The 13,142-nt window shown below is 40.9% G+C and overlaps 1 long non-coding RNA gene across 1 annotated transcript in view; it reads left to right on the top strand.

Moving 5' to 3' along the window:
• Positions 1–13,142, top strand: part of LOC126941346 (uncharacterized) — a 62,201-nt gene that overhangs the window by 6,072 nt on the left and 42,987 nt on the right. Inside the window, exon 2 of the long non-coding RNA XR_007721267.1 lies at positions 2,422–2,523. This is a non-coding gene — a long non-coding RNA (uncharacterized LOC126941346). The remainder of the gene's footprint in view (positions 1–2,421; positions 2,524–13,142) is intronic.

A 13,142-nucleotide genomic window follows, 5' to 3' on the forward strand; every position in this document is an offset into this window, starting at 1 on the left:
CCAGGCTGGAGTGCAGTGGCACAATCTCAACTCACTACAGCCTCTGCCTCCCAGGTTCAAGCAATTCTCATACCTCAGCTTCCTGAGTACCTGGGACTATGGCACGCACCACCATGCCCAGCTAATTTTTGTATTTTTAGTAGAGACAGGGTTTCACAATGTTGGCCAGGATGGTCTTGATCTCTTGACCTCGTGATCAGGGCAGTCAAATCTTAAAAGCTCCAAAATGATCTCCTTTGACTCCATGTCTTGCATCTGGGTCACACTGTTGCAAGAGATGGGTGTCCATGGTATTGGGCAGCTCTGCCCCTGTGGCTCTGCAGAGTAGAGCCTCCCCGGCTGCTTTCATGGGTGGCATTGAGTGTCTGCAGCTTTTCCAGGTCCACAGTGCAAGCTGTAGGTGGATCTATCAATCTGGGGTCTGGAGGATGATGGTCTCTTTTCACAGCTCCACTAGGCAGTGTCCCAGTAGGGACTCTGTGTGGGGGCTCCAACCCCCCATTTCCCTTCCACACTGCTCTAGCAGTGGTTCTCCATGAGAGCCCTGCCCCTGCAGCAAACTTCTGGCTGGGCATCCAGGCATTTCTATACATCCTCTGAAATCTAGACGGAGGTTCCCAAACCTCAATTCTTTACTTCTGTGCACCCACAGGCTCAACACCACGTGGCAGCTGCCAAGGCTTGCGGCTTGCACCCTTGCTGTACCTTGGCCCCTTTTAACCATGGGTGGAGCTTCTGGGACGCAGGGCACCAAGTCCTTAGACTGCACACAGCACAGGGACCCTGGACTTGGCCCAAGAGACCATGTTTTCCTCCTAGGCTTCGGGCCTGTGATGGGACGGGCTGCTGTGAAGACCTCTAACATGCTTGGGAGACATTTTCCCCACTGTCTTTGAGACTGACATTCAGCTCCTCATTACTTATGCAAATTTCTGTGGCCAGCTTGAATTTCTCCTCAGAAAATGGGATTTTCTTTTCCATGGCATTGTCAGGCTACACATTTTCTAACCTTTTATGCTCTGTTTCCCTTATAAAACTGAATGCCTTTAACAACATCCAAGTCACATCTTGAATACTTTGCTGCTTAGAAATTTCTTCCACCAAATACCCTAAAGTCACCCTTCTCAAGTTCAAAACAAGTCTCTAGGGCAAGGGCAAAATGCTGCCAGTCTCTTTGTTAAAACATAGCAAAAGTCACCTTTGCCCCAGTTCCCAACAATTTCTTCATTTCCATCTGAGACCACCTCAGCCTGGATTTTATTGTCCATTTTGCTATCAGCATTTTGGTCAAAGCCATTCAACAAGTCTCTAGGGTGTTCCAAACTTTCCTACATTTTCCTGTCTTCTTCTGAGCCCTCCAAACTGTTCCAACCTCTTCCTGTTACCCAGTTCCAAAGTCACTTCCACATTTTTGGGTATCTTTCCAGCAACACCCCACTCCTGGTACCAATTTACTGTATTAGTTGTTTTCAAGCTGCTGATAAAGACATACCTTAGAGTTGGAAGAAAAAGTGGTTTAATGGACTTACAGTTCCACATGGCTTGGGAGGTCTCACAATCATGGCAGAAGGCAAGGAGGAGCAAGTCACATCTTACACGGATGGTGGCTGGCAAAGAGAGAGCTTGTGTAGGGAAACTCCCATTTTTACAACCATCAGATCTTGTGAGACTCATTCACTATCATGAGAACAGTGCAGGAAAGACTTATCTCCATAATTCAATCACCTCCCACCGGATTCCTCCCATGACATGTGGGAATTGCGGGGATTATAATTCAAGATGAGATTTAGGTGGGGACACAGCCAAACCATATCACGGGCTAAATCTAATCTCCCCAGAACAAGTCCCAAAAAGGCATCCACAGGACCAGGGCTGAGTTTAAGAGAAACAATTTAATGAATGCGAGATGGAGGCCAGGCTCTCTTCCAACCTCAGGAAGAGCCATGTTCCTTTTTACAACAGGGAAATGGTTAGGCACGAAGAATTCCCAGAACAGAAATTGTCTCAGATATATGCTAACCTCAGTGTGACAGCAGAAACACTTTTTCTTGCTTTCCCTTGTGGTCATGAAGAGAGGTTTTCACTAAATGACTTAAAGCCACTGCACATACTCTTTCCACCCACAGAGAGGTGGAGAAACTTAATCAACTGGGAAACTTGCGAAACATAATTAGGTGTGCATCATTCAATACCACCTTTTTGTCCTTTAGAGCATCAGCTGCCCACAGTGATGCCATATTTTCTTTTGCTGAAAAATGGCCGTTAAATGTGTTTAATTCTGAGGTTTACTTGACATCTGTTTCTTACCAAGATACACACTTCAACCGACCTTCAGTTATAAGTTGATGTTTTGACCTACATAGTGGTAATTTATTCTCAAACTGTTTAGAATCTGCTACAGAGGTGTGATCTTTATTCTAGGATATTTTATGGGAGGCTGTGAGCAGTAACTACTGCTATTCACATTTTAAAGAAGAAACAGAAACACAGTGTTTAAATTATGGAGTGTAGATCTCACAGATGGTAAGTAGATGAACTGTGACTTGAATCCATGTAATCCTACTCTAGAGACTGAATTCTTAACAACTATGTTCTATTGCCCTGGTAGAAAGTTTGCTTTGTAATAATGTTGCCAAAAACAAACAAAAAGGAATAAAAGCCCAGTGTCCTCAAGGAGGGCATGATGGAACTATGTTGCACTGACTGACCCTTCCTCCCCTTTCATGACAACTCTGATCTCTCTCATCTTCTGGCTAATCTTTGGTCAAGGCTTAGGGGTTACTAAATGCAAGTGAAGCTTTGAGATCATCTCTGTGGGTTGCTTGGAAAAAGCTGGTATCATCCTTTTGTTCCTCTATTTGCAGGATAAATAAATCTCTGGAGACTGGTATTGGAAGACACTGGGAAGGGAATAGGAAGTTACAGATCTTGGGAAGAGTTTTATCCACAATGATCTGTGTCATCAAAAAAAAAAGGAAGGTCAAGTTCAAACCACTGTGTGTGTGTCTGATCGTTCTGGTCATGAGGACACTGAGAAGACGGAGCTTATGGGAGCCAAGCCTGGGAAAATATAAACAGCCTGAGAATAGGAAGGGCTTCAAAATTTGGATAGATAGTCTAATAACCCCTAGCTTACAGCCCCTGCCCAGAATCTTGTGTGGACTCCTACCACGGATGAACTATTGCACTTAGGGTGCTCTCTGGACTTCATCCTTAATGGATTTCCAGAGAAATATTCTCTCAGATAGCCTGAGGGCAGAGCAGATTAAAGCTGCTGGAAGAAGTAAGCAGCTTGAGAAAAATAGTGAGAACGCCTAAAGAGATTTAAATGGAATCCACATACACACAAACATTATTTCTAGGGAGTAAAAAACAAATAATTTCTGACTAAATAAGTGGCTGATAAGTTCAAGTATGGTCACTGTTTTCTTACGTTGTAAGTGTTTGGTAGATTAAATACAAACATTATTTAAAGCATAGGCAAAGTCGGGCACAGTGGCACATGCTTGAAATCTCAGCACTTTGGGAGGCTGAGGTGGGAGGATTATTGAGCTCAGGAGTTCAAGACTGGCCCGAGAAACATGGCAAAACCCCATCTCCACTATAAATAGAAAAAGTAGACAGGCATGGTGGTGCACGTCTGTAATACCAGCTGCTGGGGAGGCTGAGGCATGAAAATCACTTGCACCCAGGAGGCAGAGGTTTCAGTGAGCTGAGATGGCACCAATGCACTCCAGCATGAGTGACAGAGCAAGACCTTGTCTCAAACAAGAACAACAACAAAAGTCCTAAAGCACAGGCAAAAATATTGAAGAGATTGATAAACACACAAATACGTATGTATACAAATACACATACCTATATATATATCTAAGTCTATCCATCTATCAATATATGCACACACATTTAAAATCAATAGAACAAAGAAACCCACAGGAAAAAAAGCTAGGTAATCTAGCATGTACTTTCTGGCAAAAAATAAAAAGTTTTATCTCAAGCATTGAGGTTTTCTTACCTCAGGCACTCTTTAAGTTGACCTCAGTCAAAGACTTAGGGTTAGGCAGTTTACTTGGGAGGTGATCCCAGAAAGCTCAGGTGTGGGAGAAGAGAATGTGAGAAGGGGGTGGGGGATCTGGGGAACCAACCAAGGGTATGTTATGGAGATGGTTACTCTTGTTGGCAACTTGAATGCAATCCTGGGGAGCTCTCTTAAGAACCATGGAAAACGGGCCTCAGAATTATTCCTCCTGGGGTCAAAGAATCTGGGGCCTATATGTTACGTTTCTCTTGAGGAGACAGCAAATTCCCTGCAGTTCTGGGACTTCCTGAGCTTGGGCTGATTAAGCTCAAGAGAAGCATAAGGATGCTGGTAACTGGGGTGGGAACTTGTGAGCTTCCCATGGCTATAGGCAAAGTCTGTGGGAGATCTGTGGGATACATAACAGGACGTTAACTGTATCTGGGGAAACATTGGTGGTAGTGCTGAAGGTGCTTAAAACAAACTCAGATTTGAGATAAAAGTTATTATCTGGCCAGGCACGATGGCTCACGTCTGTAATCCCAGAACTTTGGGAGGCCGAGGCAGGCAGATCACAAGGTCAGGAGATCAAGACCATCCTGGCTGACACGGTGAAACCCTGTCTCTACTAAAAATGCAAAAAATTAGCCAGGCATGGTGGTACGTGCCTGTAGTCCCAGCTACTCAGGAGGCTGAGACAGAAGAATTGCTTGAACCTGAGAGGTGGAGGTTGCAGTGAGCCGGGATCATGCCACTGCACACTTGCCTGGGTGACAGAGCAAGACTCCATCTCAAAAAAAAAAAAAAAAAGTTATTATCTTTTCACATTGAATGGAAATAAATCATAAAAAAGAAGTCTGACATTTGGGTCCAACATGATGACAATGATGCTGATAGTAATAATAATGATCATTACAGTAGTGAAATACTTATGTGGCATTTTTGTTGTGTCATGTACTCTTCTGAGCATTTTTCAAAAACGCTGATGTAACTCCTACAACAACTGAATGAAATAGTACTTGTATTATCCTGATTTTACAGATGAGCAAACTGGGGTAGAAGAAAGATAAGTAAGTATGTGTAACTTGCCCAAGATCACACCCCAAGAGTGGGAGGATCATAATCATGGCCCCAGGCAGCTGGCTTCCAGAGTCCACACTGACACTACACTGCCCAATATGTTTGAGTCTTGCCAGTGTGAAAGAAAAAGTATTCAGTGATACTTGTTAATGCACAGTAAGGAAGATTTTACTCAGCACCATACTATAGGTTTAAGGGCCACTGCAGTGGGATCTTTCAGTGGGAGAGAGATTGGGATCAACTTCATTCATATATAGGCAAGTGGGAATTTACAGCCTAGAAGCAGTGTGGGGGTCAATGGATAGGAAATTGCTAAGAGAAAACACATCGGAGTGAGGGGGATTCCAGTTACAAAGAGGTCAGGCTTATAAGACGTCACATGTGGAATACTGGAGGATGGGGAACTTAATCAGATATCGAGAATAATTAGGGGTTAAAAATGGAGGTGTTCTTGCTAAACTGACTTAGCAGGGATCTTTGCTATAATGGAATTTTACAAGGAAATGCACAGATGGGCCTAGGAGAAGGTTCAGAAACCTGATCAAAGTTTGTCCAAGCTTTGTCACGAGGACTTGCTTCAACCTCATTAACCAGCTACATGACAATCTTTGTTTGCCTTTAGATTGAGTATTTACTCAAATTCGATTCTGGCAACTTCATTGAAATCAAATGCATGGATATCTTGCAATACTGCAATCCCGCTATTAGGGTTCTATCCCTTAGAAATACTATCATCAATACAGGAGTAGATATAAATAAAATTGATTGTATCCAATTTGTTCATACTAATCCCTAGCAAAAAACCAAGTAAATACCCATCAATCCTGAGATGTTCATACTAATTACAATACACTCAAGAGTATATGAAGGCATTAAATATAAGTAAGCTAAACCAGCTAAAAAGAGGTATTTCCACGAAGTAGTATTGAGGAAGCAAAGTGATATAAAAAGTTTTCTAAACACTATTTTGTCTGAAAAATAAAAATGGTACAACTATTAGTGAGTTGATGTTAAATATACACAGAACTGACTGTTTCTGATTATATAACTTGGATAAAAACATTAAAATATACAAAAATACAAAATAAAGGGACACATAGCTTGACTTAACTGAATATGGTGCCTTGTTTTCTGTATAAGCAGTGGTTAAACTTTAAAATCAACGAGTGAAAGAAGCTAAAACAATGAAAAGAAAAATATTATTCAGCCCCCCCAAGTTATATTTGTGGCATAATTATACTACTGAGTTGAGGTAAAATAATTTATGTGAACCCATGCAGATAATTGTATCTCTATTGCATAAAAGTCCTTTTAGTATAAAATTAATTTAATAAAATTTAAAAAGTGCCTTGCTGAGTACTTGGCTTACAATAAGTACTTAATAAATTGCAATATTGTATCAGTTTTGTTTATAATAAATTACTATAATATTACTCTAATGGAAGGCAAAGAAAAATATAATTATATGTTTCAAAATGTGGGAGTGGATGAAAGGAGGAGAAGATGAGAGTAAGGAGGAGTGTCCTAGATCAAATTGATGCCTCTCCAGGTTCTAGCTGCAGATACAGCTTCATCTTCAAATATGATTTTCTCAGCTCCCCAAGGGCTGAGGGGCTGTGCTCAACACAGTCTCTCACAAGCCTCATCAGGGCATCTGGGGCAGGTCCATTGACCAGGTCACTTCCAAATGAATCCAGAGAGGCTCCGACTTACCTACCGGCTGGAGCGTGGGAAGTAGGTGTCACAGGTTTGGAGGACAAATCCTCCTCCTTCCCCGGCTCCAGCTCTTTTGCAGTTGGATGTTTCCATCAAGCTTCTAGAGAGTTATCCAAAATGATCAAGTGCCTAGCTTGTTTATTTTGAGGTTGTATAGCTGGTTCTGTAACACATACATGTGCACGCGCACACACACACACACACACATTTTTTTCTCTTTTGCCCGCTTTACTTGTCTTTTTCCCTCAGTGTGCTTGCACAGGTATTTTATTCATCCAAAAAGTATTAATATATATACTTTGCTCCAAGGTTCCCTTTTCTATGGTATCAAAGCTAAGACAGGAGTGGAAGACAGAAGGACAGTGTTGAATAGAGAGAGGAATCAAAGCTATGTAAAATGGGTTTAGAGGAAAATTACTTATTTTGATAAAGCATATCTAACAGAAAAAACATAATTGGTTTTTGTTTGTTTGCTTGTTTGTCTTCTTTTTTCTGAGACAGAGTTTCACTTTTGTTGCCCAGACCTCCGCCTCCCGGGTTCCAGTGGTTCTCCTGCCTCAGCCTCCTGAGTAGCTGGGATTACAGGCACCTGCCATCATGCCTAGCTACTTTTTGTATTTTCAGTGGAGACAGGATTTCACCATGTTGGCCAGGCCAGTCTCGAACTCCCGACCTCAGGTGATCCTCCCACCTTGGCCTCCCAAAGTGCTGGGATTACTGGCATGAGCTACTGTGCCCGGCCATAATTGTTAATCATTAGAATAATTTCTGAAACCAGAAAAAGGAAAAGATCCTATTTTGGCTGTGTCCCCACCCAAATCTCCTTTTGTATTGTAGCTCCCATAATTCCCACATGTTGTGGGACGACCTGGTGGAAATGATTGAATCAGGGTGGCAGTTCCCCCATATTGTTCTTGTGGGAATGAGTAAGTCACATGAGATCTGATGGTTTTATAAGGGGAAACCCCTTTTGCTTAGTTCTCATTTCTCTTGTCTGCTGCCATGTAAGACAAGCCTTTTGCCTTCTGCTATGATTGTGAGGCTTCCCCAGACACATGGAACTGTAAGTCCATGAAACCTCTTTTTCTTTATAAATTACCCAGTCTCGGGTATGTCTTTATCAGCAGCTTGAAAACCAACAAATACAGATCCTAATTAATACCACTGCCATTCAACATTGTGTTAAAAGGTCCGAAAAAACAAAAACAACATAAGAGTTGTAAGTTCTGGCGGGAAAGGAACGAACTGTCACTGTGGTAGTTCACAAAATATTCTTGTGCTCCTATTTCTAGATGTATATGAGAATGGCAGGTCCTTATCTCCTTCACAGTCTGGATTGGCCATGTGATTTGCTTTGTCTGATTGTTAGTTTGGATTCCCGAAGAGGCAGACCTGCAGACAAGTGTACAAGTGCAAACAGTTTATTTGGAGGTGTTCTGAAGGAACAGAGGAAGGGAATGAGAAAAACAAGATGGTGGAAGTGAAAGAAGAAATTAAGAGGTGAATTCTCAAGCATGTTAGCATCGCAGGCAACTAGGGCTTAATTCCACTGGGGAGCTTTGAGATGCAGCATAGCACATGCATCTCACAGTTATCACAACAAAATAGCAAGTCAGCTCCTTACATTACTCACCAACTTTGATCAGTTATTTTTTGAGAGCCTATTCTGGGAGCATAAATTCCCTTAACGTCTGTTTTGCTGAAGCAGAACAGAAGCCATTTGCCAGAGAAAGCCCTCAGATGAAGAGACAGAATTGGTTGTAGTAGGACCAGCATTAATGGATATGGTTAGTGTTGAGAACATTTGACTGAACAATGATGGCATTATGCTCTAGCAATGTAACCCTAGTGGAAGTCCTGTGTGTCCCTTCTGGGTTAAATAATTAACAGATAGTGCACAGTTCATTACATTGTCCTTTTCCTATGTAATCATGTTAGTCAGCTTGGGTTCCTACAACAAAATACCATAGCCTGGGTGGCTTACACAACAGAAATTTATTTTGTAAAACTCTGGATGCTGGGAAGTCAAGGATTAAGGTACTAGTAGGGTTGGTGTCTGGTGAGGGCCTGCTTGCTAGCTGGCAGACAGCGGCCTCTTCACCATGTCCTCCCGTGGTTTTTCCTTGGTGCATGCTCGTGGTGACAGCGAGCTCTCCTGCCTTTTCTACAATCCCACATGAGGACACAACCCTTGTGACCTCATCCAAACCTACTTGTCTCCCAAAAACCACACCTCCAAATACCATAACATTGGGGGTTGGGACATCAACAATCAGATTCTGGAGGGACACAAACATCCAGTTCATCACAGTAACTATCAACATTCTGATGGTGTTATGAATTGAATTGTATTTCCCAAAAAGATATACTAAAGTTTTGGCCGAGCGTGGTGGCACATGCCTGTAATTCTAACACTTTGGGAGACCAAGGCAGGGGGATTGCATGAGCCCAGGAGTGGGATTACAGCATGGGCGAGATGGTGAGACTGTATCTCTACAAAAAATTTAAAAATTAATTTAAAAATTAGCTAGACATGTTATTGCATGCCTGTAGTCCCAGCTACTTGGGAGGCTGAGGTTAGAGGATCATTTGAGGCTAGGAGTTTGAGGCTGCCGTGAGTATTGATCATGCCAATGCACGTCAGCCTGAGTGACAGAAAGAAACCCTGTCTCTATTAAGAAGAAAAAAAAAATACTGCAGTGTGAACCTCCAGGATCTCATAATGTGACCTGATATCAAAGTAGGGTAGTCATAGATGTAATTAGTTAAGATGAGGTCATATTGGAGTAGGGAGGGCCCCTAATCCTCTATGACTGATGTCCTCATAAGAAGAGAAGAGGGACACACCAGGGGGAATGCATAGTGATAAGGAAGACATCACTGGGAGTGATGCTGCTACAAGCCAAGGAACATCAAACATTGCCAGCAAACACCAGAAACTAAAAGCAGCAAAGATGCATTCTCTTCTACAGGTTTTGGTGGGTGCATGACCCTGCTGGCACCTTGGTGTAAGATTTGTAGCCTCCAGAACTGTGAGAGAATAAATTTCTGTTATTTTGAGCCACCCAGGTTGTGCTACTTGGTTACAGAAGCCCTAGCAAAGGAATGCAGACAGGGTTTGCCCCATCAGCCGTGGTTCTAGTGGAGATTTATTGGAATATGATATGGTTTGGCTGTGTCCCCACCCGAATCTCATTTTGAATTGTAGCTCACATCATTCCCACGTGTTGTGGGAGGGACCTGCTGGGAGGTAATTGAATCATGGGGGCGGTTTCCCCCACACTGTCCTCATTGGTCGTGACTAAGTTTCATGAAATCTGATGGTTTTATAAGGTACTTCCCTTTTCACTTGGTTCTTACTCTCTTGTCTGCTGCCATGTAAGATGTACCTGTTGCCTTCCACCATGATTGTGAGGCCTCCCCAGTCATGTGGAACTGAGTCAATTAAACCTCTTTTTCTTTATAAATTACCCAGTCTCGGGTATGTCTTTATCAGCAGTGTGAAAATACAGAGCAGATTCCTCAGATGACTAGTGTTTGACAGGTGTAGTGAATGAGAAATAAACCATAATTGTTTCCAGCTGTTGACATTTGGGATTGATTCTTTTTTGAGACAGGGTCTTACTCTGCTGTCCAGGCTGGAATACAGTGGTGCAATCATGCTGGGCTCAAGCAATACCCCTTCCTCAGCTTCCTGAATAGTTGAGCCCACAGGTACACACCAGCATATCCAGATAATTTTTAAAATTTGTTTTGTAGAGACAGGGTCTGGAAATGTTGCCCAGGCCGATCTTGAACTCCCGGGCTCAAGCAATACTGCTGGGATTACAGGCGTGAGCCACTGAGCCCAGCCTAATTTTTTTCTTTTCTTTTAACCACACATAACATAGCCTGTTCTGGAACAGAACAAGTAACGCATCCGATGCAAACACATTTCTAACAATTATATTGTGTACAGTCATTGGCTGATGAGGATTTTTTTTTTTTTTTTTTTTTTTTTTGCCTGATGGACAGAATCCTGCTTCTTGAGTGCCATTGTCTGTCTCAAGTAAATCATTCATAATATCTTCAATTCAGTATATTCAATTATAGCCAATAAGTATTTTCGAGCACCCACTATTTTCCAGGGAAACAAAACATTTTAAAAAATCATAATGGTAGTCAGTGTCTTATGAAGTTTATAGTTTGTTAGGGGACACTGACACTATCAACAAATAAACATATTGTTTGTGGTAGTGTTAGAAATGATGGCAAATGTGACAGGAGTGTTGTTTCCAAACAATAGTATTGATCAACATTGTTTCCAGGGTGGGATTTAGGACATATTGTTATAAAACAATATGTCGTTAGGGGGACTATCAGCTTCAGGTGGCAAACGTCCATGCTGTGGGCAGCTAAGATGTACATGCCATGTTATCCCCGATTGGGTTTTAGTTTTGATAATTGCTCCATGTTGCAATCCCCTAGGATGTTTGGGTAAAGTATGAGTTGGTAGATATGTGTTATGTAAGAATGGAAGCATAGGTTGAGATAGGCTGTAGCAGGGTTGCACGTTAACTCAATTTCACAGACCCTTCTTCAATAGCTCCTTCATACATTTCCTGCCTCCGACACGTATTAAATGTGTGGTCTTGTTCAGGTTACTTAACCTGTCCATGTCCTCTCTGTAAAAATAAGGATGAAAGTTGCATGTATTTCCCAGGGCTATTATGAGGATTCAATGAGATATATAAAGTACTCAGTCTAATACCTAAGATTAAATAAGTAAGCAATAAATGTGAGCTTTGATTAATGGTAGTAACAACGGTAGTGGCCATATTATCTTCATTTTGCAGCAGTAGAAGGAATTGAGTCAGAGACTGACAATCATTCTCACATGAGTTCACACAGCTGTAAGGTGACTGAGCTGGGATTTAAACCTTGGCTGGCTCTGGAAGCTGTGTGTGTGTGTGTGTGTGTGTGTGTGTGTGTGTGTGTTTAACCACTGCAGTATTATTGTCTCTGCAGTAATAATATTAGTTGTTTCTGTCTTCAGTTGTGCGAAAGCAGGATCTTCATGAGGTGATGAAAGAAAGCTTATGCAACTTTATGTAAACAATTTACTCATGTATTTTACAGCTGTTATTCATTGCATTATGTTTATCAAGGGTAAAGTAAGTATGTGTGTGTGTGTGTGTGTGCATTGACTCTTCAGCAAATAATTCACCCGTGATCCATTACTATAATCCCTAACTTGTCCCAAATATATGGATTTTGAACTCTTCATTGTTTAAATTCTTAGTGATTAATTACGAAATGAGGCTGAGAAAAGCCACTTCTGTCTAACCCAGTATATGATCACAGTGAAAGGAATAACTATAAAGTCACATTGCAAGTATCATGTAGACTTTTGTAATTAATTTAAAGAAATAGCATATTTTATAGAGAATATGCATTGACAATATGTCATTTTATAAATAAAATGGGCTGATTTCACCATAAAATTTTCATGAGCAGAATATTTTAAAATAATTTCAAATTCTGAAGGGTGCTTGATTATTCCATTACACTTCTAATTACAGCTGTAAAACAAAACCTCTTTGTGAATTTGCATAGAAATTGATTTGTTTCTAAGTAAATTATTTCCACTACTATCTGAAATTCAGGGTCAAATCACTAAATTCTCATGAATCAAATGATTTTTATATATGCACATACTTTTTTTTTCCTTTCACTGCATATATTATTTGCATTTTAAATACCTAAAGGAAACAAATGAAACACTCTTCTATTTGATGCTTGAAATGAAATAGCTTCATTTACAGAGCAGTAATATATAGCTGTTTTTTCCTAATTGCTCCAAGAATTTACATAAAAAGTACAAGATGGCTTACATAATATTTTTCTTGCAAGTTTCTTTTATCTCTTTGATCCTAGAGAAAATGACAAGTTGTAGGGTAACATGGTCAGTAAGCATCAAAAAGGAATATAATTTGACAAAATAAGAAAAGATTAATGGTAATGTTTAACATTTACACCCCCACCCCAAATCACTGGGTGCCTGGTGATTTTCTAAATATGTGATATAATTTTAAATGACTCACCCCTACATTCAAATTATAATGATCACAAATGATGCCAACATATTAATTTACAAAGCCTGTTCACAATTTAAAACGTACTATTTCCTACGATCAGTCTACTTTACAAGACAAGTTACAGTAAAAACTCTTGTGTTGACATATAGATTCAAACAGATTGAAATGGTATTACAATAATTTCTGAGGAATCAAGACATTGAGGCATGCTTTCACTGGTTTGGAAAATTCAACTGAAATACTTTAAATCT

This window comes from Macaca thibetana, chromosome 18, assembly GCF_024542745.1.
Source record: "Macaca thibetana thibetana isolate TM-01 chromosome 18, ASM2454274v1, whole genome shotgun sequence".
Lineage (NCBI taxonomy): Eukaryota > Metazoa > Chordata > Mammalia > Primates > Cercopithecidae > Macaca > Macaca thibetana.